This window comes from Haliotis cracherodii, unplaced genomic scaffold (genome assembly GCF_022045235.1).
Source record: "Haliotis cracherodii isolate W230 unplaced genomic scaffold, xgHalCrac1.p SCAF_10, whole genome shotgun sequence".
Taxonomy (NCBI): domain Eukaryota; kingdom Metazoa; phylum Mollusca; class Gastropoda; order Lepetellida; family Haliotidae; genus Haliotis; species Haliotis cracherodii.
In genome coordinates, this window is record NW_027266265.1 from 46,876,239 (window position 1) to 46,900,409 (window position 24,171).

The window sequence follows — 24,171 nt, forward strand, 5'->3', positions numbered from 1 at the left end:
ATATTATTTTTTTAAAAATAGCATACATGTATATTTTTTTACTAATATGTGTTTAAAACAAACTGAACGTATAACATCCAAAATAAGAAGCAGAATCAACATGCATAAATGTGTATTAATTATTTAATATATCATGTTGATAGTGTTAACGCACAAAAGGCGACTATGCCTGTCGTAAGCAGCGACTAACGGGATCGGGTGGTCAGGCTCGCTGACTTGGTTGATGCATGTATCCAAATTGCGTGGATCGATGTTCATGATGTCAATCACAGGACTGTCTGGTTCAGACTCGATTATTTACAGAATTTGGGTTGACAGAATTTTGGGTTGGCTCGGTTCCAAAGTGCTAAATGATGTATCTTGATGTAGTAATATATTACACCTTGTTGAACTATTTATTTGACTATTAAAGCCTATAAAACATAATGAAAGTTTTTTATTTTATTTGTTATAAGTTATATTCTCGTGACATCTCTTGCAAAAGGGGTATGATCGGAACTAATCCATTTTACTAAGTGGGTAACGGGCATTGAATAGTGGGAGAACTCAACCGTGGCATTTGTGATTATAAGGTAGTTGACAAATGGGGCGAGGCCGACAGGACGGTTATTTGACTGCACCAGCCCCGATAACCAGCCTCCGCAGCAGGGTCTCTCAGAATTATCTTCACAGTAACGCCATAAAATTGAAATTGAAAAATATTTTTAAAAAATGAAATCAGTGGGGGTTTATTTATTCCGCCGACCAGGAAAAAGTAACATTTTAAAATACAAAAATTATTAACTGTTGCTACTTACATAAATAAATTAACTAACATACTATAATTAAAATCTGTTGAAAGGTTATCTTATTTTATTTCACAACACAACGAATTATCACGAATCGCGAAAGAAAATAAAAGAACATATTTGAAATAAGATTTTATATTTTTCAACCAGTTGATATTTATTTAACCGGAAACTAATATTAAAAAGCGTCTGACCGGCACAACGCATGGCGCTGGTTGTGCACTACCAACCCTTGGAGAAATGTCCTCTCAAGAGAAGAATCTAGGTTCTTACTTCTACGATCGCAGATCAGGTGTCTGGTTGTATAACTAAACGGTACGCCACCTGTGCCATTGCAAGTATGATCGTCTTGCAGGTGGATAATTGATTATGTGGAGTGGCGTTCAGAGCTGCCGCCGCACATATAGTGTGATTTGACTGTTGTTTTGGATTAAGACAATCACCCTTTTATCGTTTCTCTTCGACTGCAAGTTTTGTTTTGTTTGTATGTTGTTAAACCTCGCACTCAGCAATATTCCAGCTATATGACGGCGGTCAGTAAATAATCGAGTCTCGACCAGACGATCCAGTGATGTACATCACGAACATCGATCCACGCAATGGGGATACGACGACATTCAACCAAGTCAGCGAGCCTGACCATCCGATACCGTTTGTCGCATCGAGTCAGGTTGGGCAGGCAAGTATTTTAACTTTGTATACGGTCATCGCAGGTTAACTGTTTGGTGTACACTTATTGAATTGATTACTTAACTCAAGCCTGTCTCACAGACCATAGAGAATAAATTTTAAAAATGTTCCTATTCACGTCTAGAATGACAAGACAAGTCTTTGATTGCCTCAGCTCTGATATTAAGCATTGTTCTGGGCTTAATTTGGATTTTATTTCTTAATTTGTAAATATACATGATTAAATAGGATAATTTCACTTCTGGGACTAAATGTTAGTCTAACCAAACCCGGGCAAGGACAGTGTTTTGCATAGTGTTTTAATAGTAGCTGCGTTTGGGCGCTATACACACTTGTTTTTTGTGCATTAAAAAAAATATTTTTGGAATATTTGGGTATTTTTTTGGTAATTTTATCCTTGCATAATATATCCATAAACTATGTTTGACGGTTACTTTTGTTGGAGAATTTCTGCGAAGGCATCTGTATACCCGATGAATGAATATATTAAATGCCAGCAGGCCGAATGAGGAGTTTTGTTGCTGTCTGCAGCTCTACACTCTGCATCAGTCTGTCTCCCAGATCCAAGGGAGAAAATTAAAGAGGAGTCGAATTCATGCGTAGACTGATTTGGCAAGTCTAGATTGCCTCAGATCAGAAATTAAGGATTATTCTGGGCTCCATTTGGATTTTATTTTATTTTGTTTTGAAGATATATATTTTTAAATAAGATAACTTCATTTCTGGGACTAAATGTCATACATGAAACAACAGACGTACGAACGTCGCAGGATCGTTACAAGGCTCATAAAGACATTACATTAAACATCCAGATTTTTAAAAATATTAAAGAATATGTATTTCGACGGATGATATTTAAAATAACAAATATGTTTATGGTCGATGTTGACATTTTCCCTGAAGATAATCGATGAAACAGAAGCTGTTGAAATAAGATTCTTACTTCAAATAGATGCTTACAGAATTGTTATTTGAGAAAACGTTCCATAACCTTCTCCACTTTGACAGTCAATGGCATTTCCAGTAATAAATGCAGGGCTCAAAGAATATTTGAAACATATATGTGACATAAATAAAACATATCTGCGACAGCAAAGGTTAAGGGGATAAGGGGGCCTCTGCCAATGTTTCCATATTTGAAATATATAAAGATTAAACAAGATTTAAAAAGTAAGGATAAGAATTTATGGATGAACAACTTCTTTATTACGATTAAGAGCGACGTTTCGGTGTAGGTTCTAACACCCTTATCAAGCGACGTTTTCTTAATAAGGGTGTTAGAACCTACACCGAAATATCGCTCTTAATCGTAATAAAGAAGTTTTTCATCCATAAATTCTTATCCTTACTTAGTACTCCAACTTCTAAATGCCTATCAAAGAAGATTTAGAAAGTTGCTTGTGAGGCTAACATTTGCTGTTGGCGTTCGCCCTTCACTCTTGAAACCCACTTATTCAACCGGTCACTGCATCCTTGAAATGTCGGAACAAAAGGAATTCCAACAACCCCCTACTCCTCATCAGAAACGATTAATGTCACAACTGTGATTCAGGAATCTAACATGAATTGGGCGGTTAGAATCGTCGGAATTCAAGCCCCCGAAACCCGACGGCGGAAACGTTGCTCGTTCTATCAACCAATGGTTTATTTCCTTGCCACACTGACACCCATGCCAAACTGATATAACAGGAATGTAACTGAGTGCGGCGTTAAACAATAAACATTTCCACCATGTGCTGCCTGATACGCCCACTCCAGTCTGAATGCAGGCATTACTGCGTTAACATTATATAAAACACTAATCTGGCCAACGAGACCTTCTATGAATTTTATGAATAATATGTCAAAGTTGTTTAACATTTCACTGGGGTAGCCTACTTGTGAGCTTGCGAGAATTTTGCCTGTGTCAAATTGAACGTTACTGCATAACAGTAACTTGACGCCCGTGACGTCACTGATTTGTATTCCTGTCGCAACATCCGATAATAACAACCGTGAAGCAGTCAGTAGCATTAACAATTCCTGTCAGGTAGTTTGGAGGGGGGCTAATATCAAATCTTGAAGTTAAACATACCGGGCCAGCCACGGAACGACAAAAAATACCGCTTGGCTGTGATAAAGGGGATAAGATACAACGTTGGTGGGTAGCGCAATGTTTGTGAAGTATTTAAAACCCACTTGAATAAACGCCCAAATCATTGAGGTCACTCACCCGAGTTCAATAAACGGTACCTGACATTTTGTGACTAATCTTGGTAGTATAAAAATTCAAACCGTCTGTTATCGGCTTAACGTTTAGGGAAAATGTGTCTGGGGCAGTTTACGTCGCCCACAGGGATATTTCACACATACATATTGCACACACGATGACTTAAGAACTTCAGATGACTTTGAGAACATGAAAATCAGCATGTTCGAACTGCTGAGAGAAGAATATGGAGAGTCTGTGTTATATGGTCTGACAAAGTCTGGCAGGTGGAATGTTGTCACATGACAAGAAATATGACCTCGATCGTCCCGAGACGCCAGATTTCATGGCCCAAATAACTGATGTAAAATTGTTTAAGTTTGTGAAAATCACATGAATTTATATAATATTTTCAATATTTTAACATATTCTAATTAATAACCGTCCATTTTGCATGAACCCGAATGGGAACAAATTGCCCAAATACGCTGAGTGTCTTCTCATCTATTCTTAAGTCACATTAATATGGTCAAACTGTGAACAGTAAAATATCTTTTTACATGACCATACTTGGGTCCAGGCTCCTATTTGTTAACATTGTAGCATGGAGATACAACTCACTGGATAATCGAGGGTGGGGGCCCATGTGTTTTTAGCATTGTAGCATGGAGATACAACTCACTGGATAATCGAGGATGGGGGCCCATGTGTTTTTAGCATTGTAGCATGGAGGTACAACTCACTGGATAATCGAGGATGATCTGCCCATGTGTTTTTAGCATTGTAGCAAGGAGATACAACTCACTGGATAATCGAGGATGGGGGGCCCATGTGTTTTTAGCATTGTAGCATGGAGATACAACTCACTGGATAATCGAGGATGGGGGGCCCACGTGTTTTTAGCATTGTAGCATGGAGATACAACTCAATGGATAATCGAGGATGGGGGGCCCATGTGTTTTTAGCATTGTAGCAAGGAGATACAACTCACTGGATAATCGAGGATGGGGGGCCATGTGTTTTTAGCATTGTAGCAGGAATATACAATTGACTGGATAATCGAAGATGGTCGGTCCACGTGTTTTGTACCATTTTAGCATGAATAGCACTGGATAATCAAAGGAGGGAAAGGTATTTTTATCAGTCAGCGTTGTTTTCGAACGAAATATGTGATACAGCAGACATAGAAAGAACAAAGACGGCGCTATTAATGTTTCAAAGAATCACGAGTTTAACATTTGTATTTGTAAAAGGCATTTTTGTGTTCATCGCGTGGGTGACTCTTCTATATACATAAGACCTTGTCTACCACGACAGGGGTATTAAACATGACTCAGAGATGACGTGCTGGCCCCGTATTAGTCACAGCATGGACTTGAGTAACATGTACAGGGTGGCTGAAAAGTTCTGAGCCTAACTATGATGGATTGCGTTTATGGAGTTGGTTCCTGATTATTTTTCAAAATAATCCCCTCCGAGAATCACACACTGGAAGCCAGCGAGCCTGGATCTCGCAAGTCTGGAATGCTTCCTCCTGGTGGTGTGAACACCTCCACAGCAGTAATGACGTCATCATCATTTACATAATGTTTGTCCGACTGTTCTTTCTTCAAACTTTGGGGGCGGTCGGGTAGCCTAGTGGTTAAAGCGTTCGCTCGTCACGCCGAAGACCCGGGTTCGATTCCCGACATGGGTACAATGTGTGAAGCCCATTTCTGGTGTACCTCGCCGTGATGTTGGAATATTGCTAAAGCGGCGTAAAACCATACTCACTCACTCTTCAGGTTTTGGAATAGGTGAAAACCTGACTGTGTACAATCTGGTGAATACAGAGGATGGTCAATTCGTCCAAAGCCACAGTCGTGCACAGGTACATTGTCCTGGTGGAACTGAACACATTTCGTGACGTAATCCCACGCATCTAACGAGTAGCAGATGAGCATAATGTTGACTTTTATGGTCTGACCTTTCTGAAGGTTGACCGTCAGTGGCCAGCTAGCCGATGGAACGTATCTTCCCATCTTTGGATTAGAGACGTTAGATGTTTCCATTGCTTTGACTGGTGTTTAGTCTGTGTCCGATAATGATGAGCCCATGGTTACAAACAGCTCAACAAAATCACCTGGGTCTGCTTCAAAACGGCGTCAATTCTCACGAGAGATGGTGAACCTGGAGCGCTTCGGATCAGGCGTCAGAAGCCTTGGAACCCAGTGTGCTGAAGCCTTTGTCATGCCCAGTTCATTCTTCAGAATCTTTTCAGCTCTCTCACGAAAGATGCCTACTGTATGGGCTGGGTGACATGTCGTCGATAACCCTTAATCTTATCATGTATTTTATCAACAATTTCCACTGTCGTGGCAGCTGAAGATCATCCTGTTCATGAAGCATCTTCGAGGCTCTCTCTTCCCCCACTGAACTACGCTGCCCATCTCTTAACAGTGGCAAAGGAAGGAGCATCTTCCCCTAAAGTATGGCTGGCTGTTAGGGATGGATACTCGACGACAGTGCAGATGCCAATTTTGTCCATATTCATCAACAGAGAATACTTTGTCGCTTTGATACCTCAGACATTTACTCAGATACCTCAGGGTATTTGGTTCAAACGCAGCCTTTGAGCATGGAAAGTAATAATACTTAACACATGGCTCAAAGACTCAAAAGTCAAAGCAGTGGAAACATCTGTTCGTCCGAAGAAGGCAAAGTCTGTTGCATCAGCTGGCAAGGTGATTGTTTTGGTTTTCCGGGGTTCCAAAGGAACCCTACTGGTGGACTACCTCCCAAAAGGGCAGATCATTAATGGTCAATATTGTGTTAATCGCTGAGGCAACAGCGTGTTTTGGAAAGAACTGTCAGGCAAGCATTATCGAAATGATGAGAACATTTCTGATGTGGATGACATTGTATACCACCAGGAGGAGAGAGTGAGTATGGTTTTACGCCGCTTTTAGCAATATTCCAGCAATATCACGGCGGGGGACACCAGAAATGGACTTCACACATTGTACCCATGTCGGGAATCGAACCCGGGTCTTCGGTGTGACGAGCGAACGCTTTAACCACTAGGCTACCCGACCGCCCCACCACCAGGAGGAGAGCCTTCTACCCAAGAAGGACCACGGCACTCCACATCGTTGGCAGAAGCATGTGGATCTCGGAGGGGATTGTGTGAAAAATTAATAATCAACCAGTCCATAATAGTTACCCTCAGTCACCCCTCGTGGTATAATGCAACATATTGAAGTCCCCCAAGTCAGTGAGTATTCACCAAAGAGGTTTACATCAACCTAGGCTCGGTGCCTTACGGTCATCCTTCCATGACAACGTTCATCGTTGTTCATGCTGTCAATCACTGGTTTGTCTGGTCCTTAATCGATTACATACAGGCCGCCGTCATATAGCTGGAATATTTCCGAGTGCGGCGTTAAACAACAAACGAAAAAGTCATCACCGATCACACTCGACGGTGTGAGTGGGACATATCAGCAGTATTTTAGGCGTGATTAATGTACGACAAGGGTGTCTTGTTGGAGACAGAACAGGCTCGGAGTTGTGTCTGGCCCGACACGAAATGACCCACAGACCGTTCCGCCATCGCTGATTTTCTTACATTTCATCTCGTCGTGACGGCATTCAAAAAATCGATTGAACAGATAATTCACATATTTTTTTTCTTTTAGGGTTAAATCATTATGTCTGCTCTGACACCGTACACGTAAAAGACGGCGACTTGAATAATATCTACATTGTTCGCCTGGACGCACTGATCGAGACAGAATATATTAACTTACTTTGTAGCTCTGTTCATGTCAGGTTGACTTAGTGGTCGAGGGGGACGAGTAATATCTTTAGGCTCCCCGCGTTCCAAGTCCCTGCATCTCCTAATACAGAAACAGAAACAAATCTAAGAATATATTATACGTGCCTGGTGCGAGCACATTTTTTTGTTTAGAAAGTCGAATATATAAATAGGAAGTGATTTCATGGAGTTTGATTGGCTAACCAAGCAATCATTTTGCGTTTATATTCCCATAAACCGAAAAATATTAGGACACGCCCAGTGGCGGAGTACTGTTTCCTGATTGGCTGATAGTAGGGTGGGCGGGGATCCGGTTGCATTATTGCTATGGTTCTGATTTCGTATTGCATGTCTCCACTGTTAATGGTTAAATAAGCAGTCTGTGACGTTATTATTGCTGACTTATTTATTTATTTATTTATTTATTTATTTATTTATTTATTTATTTATTTATTTATTTATTTATTTATTTATTTATTTATTTATTTAAACGAACTGACTTTTTACGAAATGACATTGTTTATGGAGGCATAAACGTAAATCCGCTCTTAATTAGATATTTAGATTTTTTCAGGAATTCACTTAATCCTTAACTAGCAGGTACATTTTCTTTTTAATTAATTGCCATTTCTTTCTACACATAATTATAAGTATCTTTCTGTATCCGTATCCATATATTTTAAGTCTCTATTCTTATCTCTCTTTTTAATATAATTACCCCCTCCGCCGTGACATTGCTGGAATATTGCTTAAAGTGCGTAAGAACATACTCACTCAAACTGTTTATATTTCATGTAATGCAATTAAGAAACAATATTGTTGATGTGTGATGTGAAGATTACGTTGGCTGCATTGTAACTTCAGCTCTATGGGCCGATGGCATGCATCCATGGTGAATAAAGATGACGGTGATGATGATGATGATGATGATGATGATGATGATGGCTCACTAACTCATTCTATTCGCCTTTGTTTTATAGTTTGTCTTGTTATGTGTCAAACAGCCACACACTACACGCGTGTTCCATAAGGACATACTTTTTTTCTAGTTTTAAGTAAATTTATATTGTAAAACGCATAGCACAGGGCTTTCTCAAATCAACTTAAAATTTGACTAGGTTCGGTTACGCGCTAAAAAAGGATATTGATTACTGACTTTTTCGTTTTAGTCAAATCTCTTGGTGTAGTTTTATTGTCAAAATACCGTCGGCAGTATAAAACAATCCTGCCATTCTGACAATGTTTTCTTCTTCCGAAATGTCGATTTTTAAGGTCGGTAGATAGGCCTTGATGTAGAATATTCTTAGAAACAGTGCTCAGTGCTATGCTCAACCTCATGGGGATTCTAGGTTAGAATAGGTCCCCAGCACCCTATGCTAACCTCATGGGGATTCTGGGTTAGAATAGGTCCCCAGCAACCTATTCTAACCTCATGGAGATTCTGGGTTAGAATAGGTCCCCAGCACCCTATGCTAAACCTCATAGGGATTCTGGGTTAGAATAGGTCCCCAGCTCCCTATGCTAACCTCATGGGGATTCTGGGTTAGAATAGGTCCCCAGCTCCCTATGCTAACCTCATGGGGATTCTGGGTTAGAATAGGCCCCCAGCTCCCTATGCTAACCTCATGGGGATTCTGGGTTAGAATAGGTCCCCAGCACCCTATGCTAAACCTCATAGGGATTCTGGGTTAGAATAGGCCCCCAGCACCCTATGCTTGTCGTAGGAGGTGACGTAATGGACCGATCAGACACGGGGACGTAATGGACCGATCAGACTCGGGGACGTGATGGACCGATCAGACTCGGGGACGTAATGGACCGATCAGACTCGGGGACGTAATGGACCGATCAGACACGGGGACGTGATGGACCGATCAGACTCGGGGACGTAATGGACCGATCAGACTCGGGGACGTAATGGACCGATCAGACACGGGGACGTAATGGACCGATCAGACTCGGGGACGTGATGGACCGATCAGACTCGGGGACGTAATGGACCTATCAGACTCGGGGACGTAATGGACCGATCAGACACGGGGACGTGATGGACCTATCAGACACGGGGACGTGATGGACCGATCAGACTCGGGGACGTAATGGACCGATCAGACTCGGGGACGTAATGGACCGATCAGACTCGGGGACGTGATGGACCTATCAGACTCGGGGACGTGATGGACCGATCAGACTCTGGGACGTAATGGACCGATCAGACTCGGGGACGTGATGGACCGATCAGACCTGGGGACGTGATGGACCGATCAGACTCGGGGACGTGATAGACCGATCAGACTCGGGGACGTAATGGACCGATCAGACTCGGGGACGTAATGGACCGATCAGACTCGGGGACGTAATGGACCGATCAGAATCGGGGACGTGACTGATAGCAGGAGACCGTGTCCCGACAGCGTGGATCGTTGCTCATAATATCAATCAGTGGATTGTCTGGTCCAGATTGGATTATTTACAGGGCGTCGGCATATATATTTTTTATTGCAGCGTTAACCAAGAAACAAACAAACATACAAACTTTGATTGGACCCCACAATACTTGAGTAAGCGATTACCACTTGTAGAAAGCAGCTTTAACGTGGAAGTGATCACTAATGCGACGAGTACGTCAGTCAAGGACTTTTTAATGAAGTCACCGATTTATTTCGTTTTGTCACAGTGACCGAGTTTGTCGTGCGGTCATTGTGCCCTGGACATTGAACGAGCTTATCAGAAAGTGGTAGTGAACCGTTTGCACCTACCTCACACTCTATAACAGGCACTGTATATAACAGCCATTAAATTCAACCGATAGATACAGCTGAACAATGTCACAGTTATCATATGCAACTAGCGTGGCAGTTGCGCCCCACAGACGTACCAGGATCCGCTGATTGTTGGCCCTAATCATTAGCCTTAGTTTGTTAACACTTATCCCATTTTCGTGATCTTAATCTCAGTAATAAACTACGATACATGTGTCACTTTAGGTCTACCCTCCAAAACAAACTAACAGGCGAAGAATCAACTCACTCACTCACTCACTCACTCACTCACATCCTTTAGACGCTACATACCTTTTTTTATTTTTTATTCCTTTATAATCCCATGTTCATGTTACGGGGACACAACGCATGTTCAATTAACTCGATAACGGTTTAAGACAAGTCACCGTTACATTATACTACCTGACCCGTGATGATTCGGGTGGAATAGGTCTTCAGCAACCCATGCTTGCCGTAAAGGGGTAGAATAGGTCTTCAGCAACCCATGCTTGCCGTAAAAGGTGACTATGCTTGTCATAAAAGGCGACTAACGGGATCGGGTGGTCAGGCTCGCTGACTTGGTTGATGCATGTCATTGATCCCAATTGCGCGGGATCGATGCTCATGATATTAATCAATGGATTATCTGGTACAGACTCGATTATTTACAGACCGCCGTCATATAGCTGGAATATTGCTGAGTGCGGCGTTAAACAACAAACCAACCAACAACCAAGCAACATTATACTCCCAGTTGACATTCCGTTTGTCTTAAACTATGGATACCGGGGTTTATATCGATGATCGCTAGGATGAGTAAACGGTATTTTTATGTCAGCTGTCTACATACATTACCAAACATAACAACATACGCATGAATGAAATTCGAGACATAAAAGATGCTAAATCTGCAGTTTAACCTCACAAACATCCTTGGCACAATCAATATACGTCCAGTTATCCGCACCTGGAGACATGTTGAAGGATCAGACCTAAATGACCGTACTGTCACAACCATAATATCAGGGTATTCAATCAATCAAGTTTATTTCGTTTAATTCAGGCTACATGGCCCATAGTACAGTTGTAAGATAAATTATATTTACGGTCACGTGTCCAGGATGTTACATCTCTGTCGATCTCATTTCAAATAGTTTACATAAATATAAAGCTATCAAGCGGAGTACATTAATAACACAGGAGTTAAATTAATTTGCAAACGTAGTATTACTTTAATAATATTTCAGTAAAGAGGAAAGAAAAAAAAAATTCTCAAGTGAATAAATTTCTTACATACAAAAAAGACATGGTATTCATCCTCTACTTAATGAAGGTCATAGTCAGTCTTTACATATAGATTCTGTATGAGGTATATTTAACAATGACCTTTTACGCGTGATGTATGTCATAGATCCCAATTGCGTGGATCGATGCTTATGTTGTCAATCATTGGATTGTCTGGCCCAGACTCGATTACTTACAGACCGCCGTCATATAGCTGGAATATTGCTGAGTGCGGCGTTAAACAACAAACAAACAAACAAACAAACAAAACGAATATTATTTACTCGAGTGTTCTGAAGAGATCGAAATTTACACATTGCTCTAACTAATCGTTTGTCTCTGAGCACACTTATATATAATTCGAGTTGCGGAAGAGATTGTATATCAGCATAATGCACTTAAAAAATAGACGACTCGAAACTGCGGTACGATGCTTGGAAACAGATATCTCTTAAGCGTCTTCTAAATGCAGACAGAGCATTTATATATTAGGATAATATCCTAGACACACTGGCACCCAAAAACGGTCAGTACATAATCGAGTACGGACCAGACAATCCTGTGATCGACCTTATGAGCATCCATCTACACAACTGGGATACGCTGACAACCATCAATCATGTCAGCGAGCCTGGCCATCCGATCCCTTTAGTCGCCTCTTAAGTCAAGCATGGGTTGCTGAAGATCAACAAGCATGTTGCTGTTATCATTATTTACAGATTAAAATAAAAAATGCAGCAAAAAGGGTTTGGGTGATCCTGGCACAGTCAGGCTGGTTAGGTTCATCATCAGCTCAGGGCCCTTGCCCCCTCTACACGCAGCCCAGACAGCCAATGGGACTTCTCCCAGGAAGCGCTGCCTAGCCAAACCCACCAAGAATGTTTCGGAGAATGTGAAGACTCCCCAACACTGCAGCCTTCTGCATTACCCAGATTGTCAGCAGGGCTCTAATCCTGGTAGCAAACCTGGGTACTCTCCCAATCTGTCATCAGATTGGGAGGTACCAAACTTTAGGCACCGAGAACAATGGGGAGTCGGACAACTTGGTACTTGGGATTAAAGCGTTATTATTATTATTATTATTATTATTATTATTATTATTATCATTATTTTTATTGTTGTTGCTTTCTAAATATGAAAGTCATTCAAGATTTCTATATCTATCATCAAACTTAATTTGCAGTGTACAATGGAGAAAATAAATATCAAATACATATCCCATCATATTTTGAGAGTTTCTCCATTTCCGACGAGATAACAGCAAATACTTCATATCAGACACAATGGCATGGTTTGAAACGAAATTTGTCTTGTAATCAAATTCTGACCATCTTTTTGAGGTTTGTTTGGCCCTGTGACAGACTCAGAGGCACATAATGTTGTCTTGGGGATTAATCTGACATAGATATGCTAATATTATAACGTTTCTCGCAGTGCGTCGCGCATCATGTTATTCTGAGTCTGATGTGTAGACGTGAGAACGATGAGGGGAGTAACAGTCACTGAATTGTTGACAGGCATAATACCACAGGACAAGTTGTCTCGTCTCAGTGGCTATTGTCTCGTTATCAAAATATATTTAAATATTGTTACCAAACACCATGCGACATCTTCTGTCATCACAAATAGACATTAACCCAGTATTTAACACGTGGTATATAACACGTGAGATCAAATCGACATAAGGCGTATCACTTAGTGGCGCAACTGTATCATCACACGAATGGCTAGACTTGCACGGGTCTTTAAGGGGCGGTCGGGTAGCCTAGTGGTTAAAGCGTTCGCTCGTCACGCCGAAGACCTGGGTTCGATTCCCGACATGGGTACATTGTGTGAAGCCCATTTCTGGTGTCCCCCGCCATGGCATTGCTGATATATTGCTAAAAGCGGTGTAAAACCATACTCACTCACAAATCTAGATTTGCCTATCAGGAGGATAGAATTACCATACATCCATGGACTTTTCTTTCAGTACAGCCTTGGAGCAAGGCTAACAAATGGCGAACCTGTTCCCGAGGCTATTGTGTCGGCATTAAGAGACGCATCCACTATGATTAAACAATGGTATGTGATTTCCATCATGAATATATGCAGTTAACACTTATATTAACCACGACACGCTAGCATATGTCATAACAGCACTGCAGCTGCCTGAGTCACATTGTCAGGTCATTCAACAACAGTACTTTTCCACGTGATACATAACCTATCGTTGCCTGTCAGTCAAACAACATGTTTGACTATTCACAAAGTACGAAATGACACAGAATCCGTCTTTTTTTTCACTCTCAAACTTTGGACTCCAACCCACACATGTTAGACAGACCGACTTTCTGAAAAAAATTGTTGTTGTCCGACTACAGTGCATCTGTTAATCATGAATTTGATCTAAAAAATGAGCAATTACCAAACGTGAAAAACAGAACAAGAATTAAAGACCGGCACCCAAGCATGAAAATAAAATCATTGATTTCGAATGTCTCTGCTGAGATTATCTTATCTGCCTGTAAGGCCAGGGTCATAAGTGAAGAATGGAATTTTCTTTCAGAGTAGTGAGTGAGTATGGTTTTACGCCGTTTAAAGCAATATTCCAGCAATATGACGGCGGGGGACACCAGCAATGGGCTTCACACATTGTACCCATGTCGGGAATCGAACCCGGGTCTTCGGCGTGACGAGCGAACGCTTTAACCACTAGGCTACCCGACCGCCCTTCTTTCAGAGTAAAGATATGCAGCTCATAGTAATTTTTAAATTGGAAAGTATGGCCGTGTGACTTAAATCAATTTTGCTTTACAGTATAGCATTACTAGTTAGTGTAAAACTGAGAAGGCTTAGCAGTACCAATACCTCGGCATCGGATAATCTTTCACATTAAAAAAACAATACAAAAGGGGATGGGGTGAGATTCAGACGATGATGACCATTTTCACTTCCAGCGAGTGGGACAGTGTATATACTCTCCAAATACAGAACAAGAATTAACAAGTATATATATATACACTTCAAAAAAGAAACGCAAAACGGATAGTTTTGTCCACAAACGAGGTGCAAAATGAAGAGGTTTAATTTGTTATAGTGTCAGTGACAAATTTCTCGGATCAAAATGATCACAACAAGGACATGCAAACCATGAGTCGGGAAACACGTACGATCCAGTGCATCAACAAAAGGGCCATGGAGCTGCACGTACTCCACGTACAGCAGCACTATGAACAGTATTAAAGTGAAGGGTTTTTGATTGCCTGGCATCTGGTCAATCGAACAGTGACAGTTAAACAACATGCCAAGATTAACAGAAGTGCAAAGAAACTATCGATTCCAACGCGTTATTGATGGTAGCTGACCTTCACCTTGGACTTTTCCCATGTACCGATAACCGAGATGACTACAGTTACCAGTTCTCTCCACAACATTTTAGCTCAATACCTTGTATTAAATTTCTATACACTTAAAACATGATCAAATTGTTTGAAAAAAATGTCCATAAATCATATGTCCATTTATTGACTGGATCGGAAGGACTGAAAAAGCTTATTTCCGTACAGTTGGTGATGGCGCAACGTGGCTGAGACACCAGTCATTTGACTCTCGGATAGCACAACATTTCACTCAGACGGAAATAAATCAAACGTCCCCGCGGTTCTAGTAAACTTGGTTCTGTCTACAAAAATCATTACCTGTCGGCATGTAGAATGCGTAAGCGTCTAATCTTTGGACAAGCAAGCGAGCCAGTCTTAAAGTTCTGCCATCTTAACGTGTTGTCTCGACAAGCGGATCAATAAACATGATGATAGCCACGATGGATCTACATATCTGGGATTTCAATCAGGGTGAATGTTTGGTCAGAGCGAGTTATCCCCCTTGACGGTCATCACATCAAGCTCCTCGCAGCGATAAATCGTTCCTGTGTATGAAAATACCAGGCTGGTAACCAATTTGCCACGCCCTGTTATGGAGCTTGTATATATTCGTTAAATACGATTCGAATACCTAAGTACCTAAAACGATACGAATACCCTACTGTTACTATGTTGTTTTAATCGATGAATAAATCCTTGAAGATCCGGGGTAGAATAGGTCTTCAGCAACATATGCTTGCCGTAAAAGGCCACTATGCTTGTCGCAAGATCGACTAACGGGATCGGGTGGTCAGGCTCGCTGACTTGGTTGATGCATGTCATTGATCCCAATTGCGTAGATCGATGCTCATGAAGTCAATCGCTGGATTGTCTGGTCCAGACTCAATTATTTACAGACCACCGTCATATAGCTGGAATATTGCTGAGTGCCACACACACGCACGCACGCGCGCATGCACGTCGCTATATTAGTGCAATATCTTGGGCGCGACATTAAACCCAAGTTCACCTCACCTCTCATTCAACAGATCAGTATTTATTCTTGATTCTATGGTAGGGTAGCCCAGTGGTTGAAGCGTTCCCTCGTCACGTCCGGGTTCTATTCCCTACATTGGTACAACGGCGTAAAATCCAATTCCCTCACTCACTAGTTTTGACATTATTTATAGTACTCGCATCTTATTTTTCACCTGACACTGAGCCAAACTCTGTACTTGAAGTAATACAATCTTTCTTCCCATGTCCAATATACATACTCGTTTGAAGGATGATGATATATTAGGATGTAACCTGTGCTTCAGCAATGGCGCGACGCCCTGTCCCTCCCCACAACGACGCTGACAGAAACGAGGGCGTGGAGAAGATGCATGGAGAGGGCAGACCAAAAAACACATCCCCAGTTCGATTTGGCATTTCAAATTCTATCTCAATTAAAATACGTATTCATAGGAGAATTGCGATTTGGCACATTAACTTGTTTAAAATGTCGTTTTGACATAGCCCTGGTTACGCAAGCTTGATGCTATTCAAGTAACATCACGCGTAAGCACATTTACATAAGTTGCAAAAGGGACATTAATTATTGTTAATAGATCTTATCAGTACTGGTTGATAAATCGTTACGTCAGACGTGTCATCGAGGGGTCAAAGCCACATGAAGGCAATTGGCCATCTGCTGCTAATGGATCTGTACGTGTTGCTGGTGGCGATATGCTTCGCCGGGGACCGAGGGAGTTTCATACCTGGTCCTTTTAAAACGATACTGTTAGAGCAGACGTTCCATGTTTAAACGACTCATACATATTAAAATTCACTATCGTGTTAAACAAGTAATGTATTCTACTATCAAATCCGTTTTAATGTAATTATCCAGCTTAGCCGACTCTCTCATTACACGAGTGAACCTGTGAAGATCCGGGATAGAATAGATCTTCATCAACCCATGCTTGTAAGAGGCGACTAACGGGATCGGGTGGTCAGGCTCGCTGACTTGGTTAGATGCATGTCATCGTATCCCAGTTGCGCAGATCGATGCTCATATCTTATCCAGACTCGATTATTTACAGACCACCGTCATATAACCGGAATACTGCGTTAAACAACAAGCAAACAAACAAACATAATCAGGGCGCGAGTGGGTACTTTATTACGTTACCAAATACTATGATCTTACATAACAGTACTTCTATATTTGCTTTCAAAAGGTGTAGGGGCGGTCGGGTAGCCTAGTGGTTAAGGCGTTCGCTCGTCACGCCAAAGACCCGGGTTCGATTCCCGACATGGGTACAATGTGTGAAGCCCATTTCTGGTGTCCCCCGCCGTGATATTGCTGGAATATTGCTAAAAGAGGCGTAAAACCATACTCATTCACTCACTCACTCACTCAAAAAGTGTAAATATGAAAATGGATTCGTATAGCTATTAAAGCACAAATATCCATGCATGAGATATTCACCCACATTCAGGACAGCAATAAATTATTATATATAGTTATGAAGCGTGTCTTAGTCTCCTGTTTGTCCAGGAGAGAAAGTAAATACAAGGAGGCGTTATGACTGACACCAACCTGCTTACCTAATGTATACTCGTATAGTGTATATGTAGACACCCAGGGTTCATCGCGTTGCCACGGTGAAGATGCAACACTCCTAACGTAGCCCCACAACGTGTTGACACGGTTGGATATTAAAAATGAATACTCGCAATTGACAAGATTACACCTACTTGAGTATCGCGACAAGAGGTGTTGACCAATAGTAAATTACAACTTCAACATCCAAGTACAGCACAATATGATCATTGTAAATACTTTAAAACGCCTTGTTCAAATAACGTTGAGAGCCACATATGTGGCCAATGAGTCATTGAGATTACATTTAGATATTTGCGTCAATATTTGACGAAGGTCGTTTCAAACACACTCTCATATACCACACCTACAAATAAAGTGTCAATTATCTTATAAGCGTTAATTCATTCTAAAGACGGATTAAGCCATGTCAGGCGTTATTAATAACGGTGTGCATCTACGTTAAACGGATGTATTCGTAATAAATGATATCCATGTTCAGGGTCTATCTATTTTAATAAGAGTCCGGATCGAGGAACGTAAACAATCTGGCTAAGTTTGTTTGCGATGCACCTGAGTTGTATTAGAGTACTTCTCTCGGCGTTTCATTTGAAGAACATGACGATGTTACAGAACAGTTTATGAGCAATAACTATTTTACACACGCTGTGAACATGCTTCCCTGTAGAACGGGGGCGATCTTTGGATAGCGACACAAAGAGAAAAGGATCCTTTTAAATAGCTTACAATATGTGAGTGGATTTAAAAAGATAGAATAAATATTCCAAGATTAATAAAAGTGTAAACGGTTATTTCATATTCAACAAAAAACTTAACAGTGAAAGAGTCCGCGTTATTTGAATAATATTATTTTTTAGCGTACAGAAACACTAGACACTTCGGTAGTTTAAAGAATTTTGTTAAAAAGTCGCCAATAATCTTACAGCAGACATCCGGCAGACTGCATTTTATCTTTGAAAATCAACATAAACATACTTAAACATACATAGAACTGTGTTGGATTTTCATCTGTAAAACTGTCAAATTACGCATAAACTAACGGACAGTGTGCGCGAACCTGTCTTAACTGAAAACTCACGTTGCTTGAGTTAGTAGAACGATAATCATACTTAGACCAGTTGCACTTGAGTAAGGATGAGTTGGGTTAAACCGCGCTTTTGACCGTAAAGTAAACTACGGTTATAACGAACTCAGCGGGACTACTAATTTTAGTTCGTTATAACCGTAGTTCGTTCTACGCATATATACAGCATAATTACAGCAAATAGTCGGGACTAAAAAAGTAAGTTCTTTATATCCGTCAGTTCGGGAATGGTTCTGAGAAACATAATCAGGGCGAACCGGGATTCGAACCCATGATCGATCATAGTTTCTGCAGTGCCTAAGGGACGCAACTCTGCACATCGAATTGCACCTGAAGAACAAACTGAGGGTGCCGTTCACAAATTGATCTTAGCGCTAAGATGGTCGCTACTCCCTGACATCAGATACGACAGTCGCTGGGATTGCTTTGGGGAACGACAGACAGGGTTCAAGACTTTAGTCAGCCGCACACATCATTGTTACAATTATTTACCTTGTATCCATTATTTGTTTGTTGTTTAACGCTACACTCAGTAATTTACCAGCCATATGACGTCAGTCTGTAAAGAATCCAGTGATTGAAATCACGAGCATCGATCCACGCAGTTGGGATACGCTGACATACATCAACCAAGTCAGCGAGCCTGGTCACCCGATCCCGTTAGTCGCCTCTTACGACAAGCATGTTTGCCTCTAAGAAAAGCATGTGTTGCTGAAGGCCTATACTAACCCGGATCTTCAGGGTCCCCCATTGTGATGTGAAAATCGGCACAGCCAACGATATAACGTGCACGTAACTGCAGAAGAGTAGACACAATTCACAGTGTCTGATGAGAAAGTCGTTCTTAGATTGTCGCTTATTGTAATTCACACAATAAGTCACACGATAAGTCCCAGGATAAGAATTTTGTTTTGAATGTATCTGTAGCCAAAACTCATTCATCGACGCGCGCCATCATTCGTGACGTCATATAGGACATCCTCAGAACTTTAACAACTGGTGCTGGAGCATGTTGTTTTTCGCTGCGATTTGCAATATTCCGCGTTAAACAACAACCAAACAAACAAACAGCCACATGATGATTGGGAGGCCAAAATAGCTCGTACACATTGTATCTATGTAGGGAATCAACCCCGAACGTTCCGCGTGATGAGCCAATGTTTTAACCACTGAGCTACTCCAAGGTCTTTAATGATCACGTTCCTTGTTATAAGTGAGTGAGTGAGTGAGTATGGTTTTACGCCGCTTTTAGCAATATTCCAGCAATATTACGGCGTGGGACACCAGAAATGAGCTTCACGCATTGTACCCAAGTCGGGAATCGAACCCTGGCCTTCGGCGTGACGAGCGAACGCTTTAACCGCTAGGCTACCCCACCGCCCCTTTCTTGTTATGATTATATTGTTATAAGATTCAGATTAATGCATATGTTCCTTTGTCTGGTGTGTAACAAGACAAGTCTGTTAACTATCCCTCCTCCGTGCACGTGTGCGGTGCAATCGTACCCGTCATTTCAGTGAAAGAGATACATTTATTCACCGATATTATTCTCATGTTTCAAGACGTTAAGCTCATTTATCTTCCCCGAACATAAACACAAAGATCGTAAACAAAACCACACATCAGTCTCCCGTATCAAGCTCTCCCTACACGTGAATCAACAACCGCCTCTTTCTGCCCAACCAAACCACAGGGCGGGCCGTCTACCACCCCTCCCCCTAAAGTATCCTCTAGCCCCACCCCCAGGGTCAATTAAGCCCCAGCCATATAACACCCATTTCCTCATCAGTGTAGTGAGCGATCTGCGTTTTAATCGTATAGTGGCTGTTGTATCATTTTACCTCTCAAACGCCTATCGCGCCGGCGGAGTTGATCAGGCTGGCCCTGTGACACAGAAATGCAGATGGGTCGGGTCGCCCTGCCCTAGACAAGCCCGCATTGTTAAAAGCCGATAAATACCATATATGTTGTCAATGTCGCTTGAGATACATACCTGTCTTCAGTTCAACAGGCATAATTTATTAATAAATCAGGCTTGCCACGTCTTTCTCTGTGGCCCGTATAGGTTCTATATTGCAGATCGGCAAGGATGGGTTTGATGTCACGATATTTCCTTGTGATCTCATGTAGCCACTGTCTATACCTGGGGCTCCTCGTTACAACCCTGTTAATGGACATACAGGGGACAGCGCGAGCTTATAGGTCTAAAGACAGTCGTGGACACACATAGGGCACAGAAGTCGCACATACCAGCACAGAGCAGACAGTGTGTGATTGTCATCTGGCCATTAGCCGGCTTCAACCTATCCGGCTGATCAAAGATGATCAAATAAAGACAGTTTAGGAAAGTGTTGTATGGAAATGTGTTTTACCTCTTTAACCGTTCAAAGAACAACTGATTGTGCAGCTTATATATGCATCATGTGGGTCTGAGGTCTGATTCATGTCTGTATTGCTGGCAGTTTATGTCTGCATCTGATCATAGGAACTTGCAGAGAAATGCATAACGCAATCATTATGCGAGGTAAAAATCTCACCTAAAGGCCGAAGAAGGTATATTTTGCAAGGTATAATGCGTTTTGTTATGAATTTCAGAACATAATCCTATTATCTGATCTGTCAGCTGTATGTGTTTATGCAATACAAACATCTGGCAATTGTTTTGTACAAACTGGACCCACATGTCTGGTCCTTGTTTTTCTGTACCAGTGCATTCCATATATAATCATATATCAATATGGTATTTCCTTACCTATTTAGATGGCCATACCTGTCTATATTCCCGTATCTGTTTGTATTTCCGCACCTGTCTGTATTCCCGTATCTGTCTGTGTTTCCGTACCAGTCTGTATTCCCGTATCTGTCTGCATTTCCGTACATGTAAGTGTTTCCGTATCTGTCTGCATTTCCATACCTGTAAGTGTTTCCGTATCTGTCTGCATTTCCATACCTGTAAGTGTTTCCGTATCTGTCTGCATTTCCATACCTGTAAGTGTTTCCGTATCTGTCTGTATTTCCGCACCTGTCTGTACGCCCGTATCTTTCTGTACGCCCGTTTCTGTCTGTATTTCCGTATGTGTATATCCCAACACTTGTCTGTATTTCCGCACCTGTCGGTATTTCCAAATCTGTATTTCCGCACCTGTCTCTCTTTCCATATCTGCATTTCCGCACCTGTCGGTATTTCCATATCTGCATTTCCGCACCTGTCGGTATTTCCATACTTGTCAGTGTTTCCCCACCTGTTTGTATTACCGTATCTATCGACATTTCCGCACATTTCTGTATTTTCGCACCTGTGTGTATTTCTGCACCTGCCTCTCTTTCCATATCTGTATTGCAGCACCTGTCTATATTTCCATACACGTCAGTGTTTCTGTATCTGTATTTCCGTATCTGTCTGTATGTCTGTTTCTGCATCTGCATATGCGTATCAGTATTTGCGTTAGTATCTGTCAGTGGTTCCCTATCTGTTTATTTTCGAATCTACCTGTCTTTAAATATATGTCTGTATGTCCGTGTTTGAATTTCGTAAGTGTTGTTATCTCTGGAGTGTATGTGTCTGTGTGACAGTGTCAGTGGTGAGTGTATGTGTCTGTGTGACAGTGTCAGTGGTGAGTGTATGTGTCTGTGTGACAGTGTCAGTGGCGAGTGTATGTGTCTGTGTGACAGTGTCAGTGGTGAGTGTATGTGTCTGTGTGACAGTGTCAGTGGTGAGTGTATGTGTCTGTGTGACAGTGTCAGTGGCGAGTGTATGTGTCTGTGTGACAGTGTCAGTGGCGAGTGTATGTGTCAGTGTGACAGTGTCAGTGGCGAGTGTATGTGTCTGTGTGACAGTGTCAGTGGTGAGTGTATGTGTCAGTGTGACAGTGTCAGTGGCGAGTGTATGTGTCTGTGTGACAGTGTCAGTGGCGAGTGTATGTGTCTGTGTGACAGTGTCAGTGGCGAGTGTATGTGTCAGTGTGACAGTGTCAGTGGCGAGTGTATGTGTCTGTGTGACAGTGTCAGTGGCGAGTGTATATGTCTGTATGACAGTGTCAGTGGCCAGTGTATGTGTCTGTGTGACAGTGTCAGTGGCGAGTGTATGTGTCTGTGTGACAGTGTCAGTGGCGAGTGTATGTGCCTGTGTTACAGTGTCAGTGGCGAGTGTATGTGTCTGTGTGACAGTGTCAGTGGCGAGTGTATGTGTCTGTGTGACAGTGTCAGTGGCGAGTGTATGTGTCTGTGTGACAGTGTCAGTGGCGAGTGTATGTGTCTGTGTGACAGTGTCAGTGGCGAGTGTATGTGTCTGTGTGACAGTGTCAGTGGTGAGTGTATGTGTCTGTGTGACAGTGTCAGTGGCGAGTGTATGTGTCTGTGTGACAGTGTCAGTGGTGAGTGTATGTGTCTGTGTGACAGTGTCAGTGGCGAGTGTATGTGTCTGTGTGACAGTGTCAGTGGCGAGTGTATGTGTCTGTGTGACAGTGTCAGTGGCGAGTGTATGTGTCTGTGTGACAGTGTCAGTGGCGAGTGTATGTGTCTGTGTGACAGTGTCAGTGGCGAGTGTATGTGTCTGTGTGACAGTGTCAGTGGCGAGTGTATGTGTCTGTGTGACAGTGTCAGTGGCGAGTGTATGCATCTGTGTGACAGTGTCAGTGGTGAGTGTATGTGTCTGTGTGACAGTGTCAGTGGCGAGTGTATGTGTCTGTGTGACAGTGTCAGTGGCGAGTGTATGTGTCTGTGTGACAGTGTCAGTGGCGAGTGTATGTGTCTGTGTGACAGTGTCAGTGGTGAGTGTATGTGTCTGTGTGACAGTGTCAGTGGCGAGTGTATGTGTCTGTGTGACAGTGTCAGTGGTGAGTGTATGTGTCTGTGTGACAGTGTCAGTGGTGAGTGTATGTGTCTGTGTGACAGTGTCAGTGGCGAGTGTATGTGTCTGTGTGACAGTGTCAGTGGTGAGTGTATGTGTCTGTGTGACAGTGTCAGTGGTGAGTGTATGTGTCTGTGTGACAGTGTCAGTGGCGAGTGTATGTGTCTGTGTGACAGTGTCAGTGGCGAGTGTATGTGTCTGTGTGACAGTGTCAGTGGTGAGTGTATGTGTCTGTGTGACAGTGTCAGTGGCGAGTGTATGTGTCTGTGTGACAGTGTCAGTGGCGAGTGTATGTGTCTGTGTGACAGTGTCAGTGGCGAGTGTATGTGTCTGTGTGACAGTGTCAGTGGCGAGTGTATATGTCTGTGTGACAGTGTCAGTGGCGAGTGTATGTGTCTGTGTGACAGTGTCAGTGGTGAGTGTATGTGTCTGTGTGACAGTGTCAGTGGCGAGTGTATGTGTCTGTGTGACAGTGTCAGTGGTGAGTGTATGTGTCTGTGTGACAGTGTCAGTGGTGAGTGTATGTGTCTGTGTGACAGTGTCAGTGGCGAGTGTATGTGTCTGTGTGACAGTGTCAGTGGCGAGTGTATGTGTCTGTGTGACAGTGTCAGTGGCGAGTGTATGTGTCTGTGTGACAGTGTCAGTGGCGAGTGTATATGTCTGTGTGACAGTGTCAGTGGCGAGTGTATGTGTCTGTGTGACAGTGTCAGTGGTGAGTGTATGTGTCTGTGTGACAGTGTCAGTGGCGAGTGTATGTGTCTGTGTGACAGTGTCAGTG

The 24,171-nt window shown here is 42.3% G+C and overlaps 1 protein-coding gene across 2 annotated transcripts in view; it reads right to left on the reverse strand.

The window, feature by feature from the left end:
- LOC139454455 (uncharacterized) overlaps positions 1–24,171 on the reverse strand; it is a 212,031-nt gene that overhangs the window by 137,280 nt on the left and 50,580 nt on the right. The window contains exon 2 of one of the 2 annotated variants that reach the window (XM_071236166.1): positions 7,455–7,544. The exons of the other annotated variant lie outside the window; for it this stretch is intronic. The gene's annotated coding sequence lies outside the window, so the exon portion shown is untranslated. The remainder of the gene's footprint in view (positions 1–7,454; positions 7,545–24,171) is intronic. 2 annotated transcript variants of the gene reach the window in all.